This window comes from Balaenoptera ricei, chromosome 17 (assembly GCF_028023285.1).
Source record: "Balaenoptera ricei isolate mBalRic1 chromosome 17, mBalRic1.hap2, whole genome shotgun sequence".
In the NCBI taxonomy this organism is placed as follows: Eukaryota; Metazoa; Chordata; class Mammalia; order Artiodactyla; family Balaenopteridae; genus Balaenoptera; species Balaenoptera ricei.
Window position 1 is genome coordinate 72848482 of NC_082655.1, and position 11905 is coordinate 72860386.

An 11905-nucleotide genomic window follows, 5' to 3' on the forward strand; every position below is an offset into this window, starting at 1 on the left:
AATTTTATTGAATAAACATATTTATTATTTTATAAGAACATTTGCTCACCTCTCCATCCACCCTAAATACCTAATAACCAAAATTATATATATTATATAATATTTACTATAATTTGATATAATAAATATATTTAATACATGTTTTAATATATTTATTTCATATTTAATTTATAAAGTATAGATTTATAACATATCTGAGGCTTTATTTAAAAGACTAAGAGTGTTAGAATGAGGGGGAAGATGTAGTGATGCCTCTGTGAATACAAACACATATGCATGTATACATGCATAGACAGACACAAATTATAACAATAAGCTATTTGAACAAGACACACCTAAACCATGGCATCAAGAGATTAAAAATAAATATGTAGTCTATAAATAAAGAAAGCAAGGATAACAATATTATTATCTGACATATAAAATTCAAGGTGACAAGCATCAAACAGTAAGAATGCAAAGAGATTGAATTATATTATTAATAATGTGGCCCATTTTTATATGGTAGAATATAGCAAATACGTAATTATGTTGCTGTGTTAGGAATTAAGAATTTCTGTGTACGAAAATAAGGGATAAAAATAAAATGACACAGCAAAAACTTGTAATGTTAAATCTGAATTGGAAATACTATTAAATCATGAACTTTTTCTTTAAAAAGTATGTATTCCCTAGTTCTGTCCACTTAAATTGCCTGAAGGCAATGATACCCCCAGTAGCAATGAGTGCTCCTATATGTAGACGGTGCTCCGTAAATATCAGGGTTCTTTGCATAAATGGCTGATTACAAGTCTGAAGCATAACATATAGACCTGCCTGAGACATCTTGTTCCAGAACTCAAGGACACTATCACAGACTAATGGGGTTACAACCAAATGACACAGGAATCAAATGAAGGAAGAAGGGACACATGAACACCAAAGAGCGCAAAGTCTACAAATTATTAAATCTACGGAACAGAAAAGCTATGAGTTAAAAAAGGAAAAGAAAAGAAAAGAAGAATTTATAATAGTACTTAATAAAGAGAAAGCCAAAATAAACTCAAATCCTGAACATTATTGCAAATAACTATTACAACAAAGAAATCTAGCTAATAAAAGTGAAAGACAAGATAGAATTTTAAAAATAATTGGACTTCTGGTTTCCAGTTCCATATGCAAGGAGCCTGGAAGTCACTGCATCATAGCAACAAGTAAAAAGCTGAACAGACTGAAAAATCAACAATTCCTCATGGATTCATAAGAGAGGTTGAGGGCACAGGACAAATCCCCAACATTGGAGAGACGGATGGGTGAGTATAGGGAGTCACATACAGTCAAGAGCATAAACTGCCACAGGGACCAGTGCCAGGGTGGGAAGGCCTCAACTATAATTAAAAAGTTGCTGGAAGCTCAGTGTGGACAAGTCTGAGAGTTAAAAACTTTGGGCAGACCCTATCACAGAGGGATCTCCACACATTTTGTGAGTTTTACCCCCAGGAGCTCAACCAGATTCTCACTGTAAATACTGGAGAAAAATCCCCTCTTGCTTCCAGTGGGGGGAGGAGAAAAGAAAAGAAACTGGAAATGAACCACAGTACTCTGGGGTTTTTTTTTTAATGGCTAAAACAAACTTTATTTTATTTAATTTTTAAAAATTTATTGTACTGAACTATAGTTGATTTACAATGTTGTGTTAATTCCTGTCATACAGCAGAGTGATTCAGTTGTATATATATACACATTATGTATATATATGTATATATATATACACATTATATATATATGTGTGTATATATATATGTATACATTCTTTTCCATTATGGTTTATCACAGGATATTAAATATAGTTCCCTGTGCTATACAGTAGGAACTTGTTGTTTATCCATTCTATGTATAATAATTTGCATCTACTAATTCCCAACTCCCAATCCATCCCTCCCCACTCCTCTCCACCTTGGCAACCACAAGTCTGTTCTCTATGTCTTTGAGTCTGTTTCTGTTTTGTAAATAAGTTCATTTGTGTTGTATTTTAGATTCCACATATAAGTGATATCATATAGTATTTGTCTTTCCGTTTCTGACTTACTTCATTTAGTATGATAATCTCTAGGTCCATCCATGTTGCCGTAAATGGCATTATTTCATTCTTTTTTATGGCTGAGTAGTATTTCTTTGTATATATCTGCCACATCTTCTTTATCCATTCATCTGTCAATGGACATTTAAGTTGTTTCCATGTCTTGGCTATTGTAAATGGCACTGCAATGAACTGTGCTTAACAAGGCCTATCCTTAGGAGAAAGTACTTAACCAGCACTTAATCTGCTGAGGTATTACCAGACCATAATGGACCTAGGGGAGGAAAATAATCAACTCCAGTCAGTTCTACACTTACACATGGGAGAAGGGAAACACTGAACTCCAGCTCATTCTAGCCATCCTGTCCGACTTAAGGGGAGAGAAAAAACTGAGAAATACTTGTGAGGTTCACAGTCTAGAGGCATTGGCTCAGGTAAGACTGAGACTTAATCATAGGACTATAGAATTATTCCCCTGCAAACACACATTGTCACCACATTACTAGGGAACTCTTTACAGCAGTTCTTTTACCCAGTACATCATGTCTGGTTATCAAGAAAACATTACAAGGCATACTAAAAAGCAAAAAACAAAATTTGAAGAGAAAGGGCAAGTGGCAGAACCAGACATGACAAGGATGTTAGAATTATCAGACCAGGAATTTAAAATAACTGTAGTTAATATGCTAAGGGCTCTAATGTAGACAGCATACAAGAAAAGATAAACAGGGGAAACAGAGAGATGGAAATCCTAACAAAGAACTAAAAAGAAACAAAATGAGGAATACATTAGATGGGCTTATTAGTAAACTGGACACAGCTGAGGAAAGAATCTCTAAGGATATCTCAACAGAAACCTCCAAAATTGAAAATAAAAGATAGTAAAAACTTTAAAATAAAACAGAATAGACTATCCAAGGACTGTGGGACAACTACATAAGGAAACCGAAGAAATATCTGGAACAATAATGAGTGAATTTTCCCAAATTTTCAAACTGGTCAGACACCAAACCACAAATCCAGGAAGCTCAGAGAACACCAAGCAGGATAAATGAAAAGAAAATATATCTGCACCTAGGCATATCATTTTCAAATTACAGGAAATCAAAGATAAAGAAAAATTCTAAAAGAAGCCAGAGGGGAAAAAATGTAAGAAAAGAATTATGTTCAACTTCTCCTCAGAAAACATGCAAGCAAGAAGAGAGTAGAGTGAAATATTTAAAGGGTTGAGAGAAAAAAACACCAACCTGGAATTCTGTATCCTACAAAATTATCCTTCAAAAGTGAAAGACTTCCTCAGACAAACAAAAAATGAGGGAATCTATTGCCAGTAGATCTGCCTTGCAAGAAATGTTAAAAGAAGTCCTTTAGAAGGAAGGAAAATAATATAGGTAAGAAATTCAGATCTATATAAAGAAAGGAAGAGCATTGAAAAAGGAATAAGTGAAAGCAAAATAAAAACTTTTATTTTTCTTATTCTTGGTTCTTAATAGATAACATTCAAAAAAAATAATAATAGCAACAATTACATATATATTTGTAAATGGTTATTTGTAAGTGAAATGAATGACAACAATGATACAAGGGATGAGGAAGAAGGAATTAGGGTAATTTTCCTATTATAAGGTACTCACTACAAGTGAAGTGGCATAGTTTATTTAAAAGTGAACTTGGATTAATTGTAACTATATACTGCAAACTCTAGGGCAAGAACTAAAATAGGAAAAAAAATGAAGTATAACAGATATGCTAAAAAAGGAGAGAAAATGGGGTCATATAAAATACTTGATTAAAACCAAAGGCAGAAAAATAATGAAAGACAAAAAGAGGAACAAAGGACAAGAGCAACAACTAGAAAAAAGTAACAAATATGGTAGTTATTAATGCAAGTATATCAATAATCACTTTGAACACTGATGGTATAAAAGCACCAATTAAAAGACAGAGATTGTCAGGAATTCCCTGGTGGTCCAGTGGTTAGGACTAGGGGCTTTCACTGAGGGGGCCCAGGTTCGATCCCTGGTCAGGGAACTAAGATCCTGCAAGCCGCATGGTGCAACCAAAAAATAAATAATAAATAAAATAAAAGACAGAGATTGTCAAAGTGGATCAAAAAACAGGACCCAGATATATGTCATCTACAAGAAACCCACATTGTATATATTGGATATATATGGATTAAAATTAAATGGATGGAGAAATATCTACCATGCTAACACTAATCAAAGGAAGCAGGAGTAGTGTATCAATTTCTGACAGAGCAAACTTCAAAGCAAGGAAAGTTATGAGGGATAAAGAAGGGCATTACATAACGATAAAGGGTCAATTCTCCAAGAAGACACAACAATGTGTATGCACCTAATAGCAGAGCATCTAAATATGTGAGGCAAAAATTGATAGAATTGCAAGGAGAATAAATGAATCCACCATCATAGTTGGAGACTTCAACACCCTTCTATCACAGATGGAAAGATTCAGCAGCCAAAAAAAATCAATAAAGACTTAGTTGAACTCAACAGCACCATCAATCAACTGGATATAATTAACATCTATTGACTGCTTCATCCAACAACAGCAGAATACACCTTCTTCTCAAGCTCACGTGAAACAATGACCAAGAAAGACCACATGCTGTGTCATAAAACACACATTAACAAATTTAAAAGAATAAAAATCATACAATGTCTGCTCTCAGACCACAATGGAATTAAGCTAGAAATCAATAACAGAAAGATAACTAGAAAATCCCAAAATATGTGGAGATTAAAAACCACACTTCTAAATAACATGGGTCAAAGAAGAAATCTCAAGAAAAATTTAAAAATATTTTGAACTAAGTTAAAATGAAAACATAACTTATCAAAATTAGTAGGATGCAGTGAAAGCAGTGCTTAAAGGGAAATTTATAGCATTGAATGCATACTTAGAAAAGAAGAGGATGGGAGTGAGGACGGGGGGAATTGGATGAAGGTGGCCAAACAGTACAAACTTCTAGTTATAAGATAAATAAAGTCTAGCGATGTAATGTACAAAACTATAACTATGGTTAACAATGTTGTATGGTATACTTGAAAGCTGTTAAGACAGTAGATCCCAAGAGTTCTCATCATAAGAAAATTTTTTTTTCTTTTTCTTTTGTATCTACATGAAATGATGGATGTTAACTACACTTACTGTGGTAATCATTTCACAATATATATAAGTAATACCATTATTCCATATGCCTTAAACTTACACAATGCTGTATGGCAATTATATCTCAATAAAACTAGGGGAAAAAAGAAAAGAAGAAAAATCGAATATCAGTCACCTAAGTTTCAACCTTAGGAAACTAGGAAAAAAACAAAACAAAACAGCAAATTAAACCCAAAGTAAGCAGAAAAAATAATAAGTATAGCAGAAATCAATAACATTGAAAACAGGAAATCAATAGAGAAAATTAATGAAACCAAAAGTTGATTGAAAAGATCAGTAATCTATAAGTCTCTAGCCAGGAAAACTAAGAAAAAAAGAGAGTGGACACAAATTACTAATATCAGAAATGAAAGAAGGCAATGACTTTTTAGATACAATACCAAAAGCATGATCCATGAAAGAAATTACAGATAAGCTGGACTTCATTAAAATATAAAACTTCTCAAAGTTAGCAGAAGGAAAGAAATCATAAAGATCAGATCAGAAATAAATGGAAAAGAAATGAAGGAAACAATAGCAAAGATCAATAAAACTAAAAGCTGGTTCTTTGAGAAGATAAACAAAATTGATAAACCATTAGCCAGACTCATCAAGGAAAAAAGGGAGAAGACTCAAATCAATAGAATTAGAAATGAAAAAGGAGAAGTAACAACTGACACTGCAGAAATACACAGGATCATGAGAGATTACTACAAGCAACTATATGCCAATAAAATGGACAACCTGGAAGAAATGAACAAATTCTTAGAAATGCACAACCTTCTGAGACTGAATCAGGAAGAAATAGAAAATATGAACAGACCAATCACAAGCACTGAAATTGAAACTGTGATTAAAAATCTTCTAACAAACAAAAGCCCAGGACCAGATGGCTTCACAGGCTAATTCTATCAAACATTTAGAGAAGAGCTAACACCAATCCTTCTCAAATTCTTCCAAAATATAGTAGACGGAGGAACACTCCCAAACTCATTCTATGAGGCCACCATCACTCTGATACCAAAACCAGACAAAGATGTCACAAAGAAAGAAAACTACAGGCCAATATCACTGATGAACACAGATGCAAAAATCCTCAACAAAATACTAGCAAACAGAACCCAACAGCACATTAAAAGGATCATACACTATGATCAACTGGGGTTTATCCCAGGAATGCAAGGATTCTTCAATATATGCAAATCAATCAACGTGAAACACCGTATTAACAAACTGAAGGAGAAAAAACATATGATCATCTCAATAGATGCAGAGAAAGCTTTCAACAAAATTCAACACCAATTTATGATAAAAACCCTCCAGAAAGTAGGAATAGAGAGAACTTTCCTCAACATAATAAAGGCCATATATGACAAACCCACAGCTAACATCGTCCTCAATGGTGAAAAACTGAAACCATTTCCACTAAGATCAGGAAAAAGACAAGGTTGCCCACTCTCACCACTATTATTCAACATAGTTTTGGAAGTTTTAGCCACAGCAATTAAAGAAGAAAAAGAAATAAAAGGAATCTAAATTGGAAAAGAAGAAGTAAAGCTGTCACTGCAGATGACATGATATTATACATAGAGAATCCTAAAGATGCTACCAGAAAACTACTAGAGCTAATCAATGAATTTGGTAAAGTAGCAGGATACAAAATTAATGCACAGAAATCTCTTGCATTCCTATACACTAATGATGAAAAATCTGAAAGTGAAATTAAGAAAACACTCCCATTTACCATTGCAACAAAAAGAATAAAATATCTAGGAATAAACCTCCCTAAGGAGACAAAAGACCTGTATTCAGAAAACTATAAGACACAGATGAAAGAAATTAAAGATGGTAACAAACAGATGGAGAGATATACCATGCTCTTGGATTGGAAGAATCAGCATTGTGAAAATGACTCTACTACCCAAAGCAATCTACAGATTCAATGCAATCCCTATCAAACTACCACTGGCATTTTTCACAGAACTAGAACAAAAAATTTCACAATTTGTATGGAAACACAAAAGACCCCGAATAGCCAAAGCAATCTTGAGAAAGAAAAATGGAGCTGGAGGAATCAGGCTCCCTGACTTCAGACTGTACTACAAAGCTACAGTAATCAAGACAGTATGGTACTGGCACAAAAACAGAAATATAGATCCATGGAACAGGATAGAAAGCCCAGCAATAAACCCACGCACATATGGTCACCTTATCTTCGATAAAGGAGGCAAAAATATACAGTGGAGAAAAGACAGCCTCTTCAATAAGTGGTGCTGGGAAAACTCGACAGCTACATGTAAAAGAATGAAATTAGAACACTCCCTAACACCATACACAAAAATAAACTCAAAATGGATTAAAGACCTAAATGTAAGGCCAGACACCATCAAACCCTTAGAGGAAAACATAGGCAGAACACTTTATGACATAAATCACAGCAAGATTCTTTTTGACCCACCACCTAGAGAAATGGAAATAAAAACAAAAATAAACAAATGGGACCTAATGAAACTTAAAAGCTTTTGCACAGTAAAGGAAACCATAAACAAGATGAAAAGACAGCCCTCAGAATGAGAGAAAATATTTGCAAACAAATCAACTGACAAAGGATTAATCTCCAAAACATACAAGCAACTCATGCAGCTCAATATCAAAAAAACAAACAACCCAATCCAAAAATGGGCAGAAGACCTAAATAGACATTTCTCCAAAGAAGATATACAGATTGCCAACAAACACATGAAAGAACACTCAACATCATTAATCATTAGAGAAATGCAAACCAAAACTACAATGAGATACCATCTCATACCAGTCAGAATGGCCATCATCAAAAAATCTACAAACAATAAATGCTGGAGAGGGTGTGGAGAAAAGCGAACCCTCTTGCACTGTTGGTGGGAATGTAAGTTGATACAGCCACTATGGAGAACAGTATGGAGGTTCCTTAAAAAACTAAAAATAGAGCTACCATATGACCCAGCAATCCCACTACTGGGCATATACCCTGAGAAAACCATAATTCAAAAAGAGTCATGTACCACAATGTTCATTGCAGCTCTATTTACAGGATCTAGGACATGGAAGCAACCTAAGTGTCCATCAACAGATGCATGGATAAATTAGATGTGGCACATATATACAATGGAATATTACTCAGCCATAAAAAGGAAGGAAACTGAGTTATTTGTAGTGAGGTGGATGGACCTAGAGACTGTCATACAGAGTGAAGTAAGTCAGAAAGAGAAAAACAAATACTGTAAGCTAACACATATATATGGAATCTAAAAAACAAGAAAAGAAAATGGTCAGAAGAACCTAGGGGCAAGACGGAATAAAGATGCAGACCTACTAGAGAATGAACTTGAGGATACGGGGAGGGGGAAGGGTAAGCTGGGACAAAGTGAGAGAGTGGCATGGACATATATACACTACCAAACGTAAAATAGATAGCTAGTGGGAAGCAGCCGCATAGCAGAGGGAAATCAGCTCGGTGCTTTGTGACCACCTAGGGGGGTGGGATAGGGAGGGTGGAAGGAAGGGAGATGCAAGAGGGAAGAGATATGGGAACATATGTATATGTATAACTGATTCATTTTGTTATAAAGCAGAAACTAACACACCATTGTAAAGCAATTATACTCTAATAAAGATGTTAAAAAAATAAAATAAAATAAAACTTCTGCTCTTTGAAAGACAGTGTCAAGAGAATGAGAAGACAAACCACACACAGGGAGAAAATATTTGCAATATACACATCTGATAAAGAACTGTTGGCCAAAATATACAAAGAACTCTTAAAATTGAGCAACAGAAACCCAAACAACCCAACTTTTATAAAATGGACCAAAGACCTTAACAGACATCTCACAAAAGAAAATATACAGATGGCAAATAAGTATATGAAAAGATGCTCCCCATCATATGTCATCAGGAAATGCAAATTAAAATAGCAATGGGATACTACTATACACCTATTAGAATGGTCAAAATCTGGAACAGTGACAACTCCAATTGCTGGTGAGGATGTGGAATGACTGGAGCTCTCATTTACTCCTGCTGCAAAAGCAAAATGTTGTAGCCACTTTGGAAGACAGCTTGGCAGTGTCTTACAAAACTAAACACATTTTTATATAATCTAGCAATCATGCTCTTTGACATTGCTGGTGGGAATGAAAAATGCTACAACCACTTTAGAAATATGTTTGGCAATTTTTTATAGTTAAACCTTTACTTAGCATTCAACCCAGAAACTCCACTGCCAGAAATCAAAAGACAAAAAAATGAAAACATACATTCACAAAAAGGCTTGCCGAATGTCCATCAACTAGTGAATGAATATACAATTGTGGTATATCCATACAATGAAATAGTCCCTGTCGATTAAAAAAATGAATTAGCGATATATGTAATAATACGGATGAATGCCAAAAGCATTATGATAAATGAAGAATCCAGACACAAACGACCACATAGTTTATGATACCATTTATATGACGTTCTGTAACAGTCACATTTGTTCCCCAAGCACGTTTCCATGTCTCTACATGAAATACACTTTTCTTCCTCACCTGAAAAGTTCTACCCATTATTCATGGTACAAGCCTCCACCAAAATATATCAATCATTTGTTCCTGATGCAACTTTTTGGAAGTTTCAGTTATAGAAATTACTTTTTTAGAGGTTTTTTTCCTCTGTTTTCCCTAGAAAATATAAATTCCTCAAGGACAAGGATCCTCTCTCCTTTGTATTCCTAGTGTTTGGCAATGACTGATACATGGCAGGATCTCAATCCATGTTGAACAATGTGTTTAGTTTTCTGTCTTCCAGATTCCCTTTTGGCCATCATTTCTATAATGAAAAACAATTCAACTTCAACTAAGTTGACTCTATTTTAATTTATTGGTGGTGTCTAATTATAGAGAATAATCCAAAGAAACAGAGAATATCTTATTTTTTCATATAAAAATATAGTTTTTAGTACACTTTCTTTTGGTCATTTGATAGCAGAAACTAAGTCCTTTCTTCTTCTTTCTTGTTTCCTTCCTTCCTTCCTTCCTTCCTTCCTTCCTTCCTTCCTTCCTTCCTTCCTTCCTTCCTTCCTTTTTTTTGATTGTCAGTATTTCCCTCTAAGGAAATAAAGTGAGGTCATATTTAAATAAAGACAGGAAAGATAGAGAAATCTATTTAGTGGACACTGAGAAAATTCTGACAGCTACTGTATGATGGAGTTGGTGATAATTATATTTTCACAGACACATTGTACTGATATTTAAGCAAAATACACTGAGAATAAATACTTATAGAAACATGGCACTTCATTTCTATTTTCAAGCAAATTACAAATTCCAAAAACTTTTTTAGAAAACACGACCATGAATTCTCATTCATTTGTTAGGCTTGATTGCTCCTGAGAGAATAAAGGTTTTGTTTTTTAAGATATAAACATGTGTCTACCTATATAGACATAATTAAGAAAAGTGTGCATACTTAAAACAACATTTATAGGTTAATAAAAGATACTTTTATTTAAGAGCCTTAAGGTAGAAAGACGATGAAATATAGAGCTAGCGACAACATTTAAAATAACCAAGAGGAACAAAAAGAAAATAGAAAACTAAGATCAAATGAATATAAAATGAATTTATAAATACACACACACTTTCAGGGGAAATCTATTTTAAAGGGTAACTTTAATACTGCATAGCACACATTTAACAAAATAAAATTTTCACTATGAGAATAAGCAAGGAAATCTGAAAATACGGCCTCCCCACAAAGTTTGCTTTGCTAACACTAGTCTTCACTCAATCCATGTGTAGATAGTCTTGGACTGTGGTCTCATAGGATGAGTGGTGAGACCACTAAGGGGAGAAGATTGAGAAACAGCCGAATACTCATGATCCAAGGCAGCCAGCAATCATTTTTCCCAGGGCCTCCGGAATCCACCACCTCCAGCTTGTCAGTTCAAAAACGCTGCCTTCCGTTTGTTTGCCTGGGCTTTCCCTGCTCTCAAGGACCTACTGCTTCAGCTCATTCCTTTCTTCCTGCCCCCAGACATCTAAAATGTCACTGAACTTTTGCTCTGTGCTCTATAATGGGCTATTGGAATCTACTTATCTTGCAGCCACCCAAGACAAGCCTCTATGTAAGTTCCCTTGCTTCCTAAACCTGCCACCCGCCAAGCTAGAGTGGTCTGCCTCTTTCTTGGGTCTCTCTTGCCCTTTGGTTTCAGATTACACCAGGAAGCTCCCGAGGAGGTCGCACAGCAACAGGGGGCAGTTTAACCCATTTCCTACAACTCAGCTGAAATTTCTGGAATGCCAGTGTGAGCCAACCTTGAAGGGCTGGGAAGGTCAGACATAAAGACTGTGATACTTCACTCAACAGCAGGAATCAGACGTTCCTCTAGGAAGTAGGAAGGGCTGGTCCCCTACTTTAGTCATCCAACTTCTTCAGGGAAGAATTCTAAGGAACAGAAAGAATCAACACATTGGAGCTCAGCAGGAAGACTGGGGAGGGGAAAACAAATGCCAAACACAACAGAGAGGATAAAGCCCCAAGGAGGCAGAAATACTGGCAGAGATGGTCACAGATATGCCTATGCCTCATAGAAAACTCTCTTTCTCCACTTTAACTTCCTGCAAAATAAAATATTTGTAGATGTGAAGA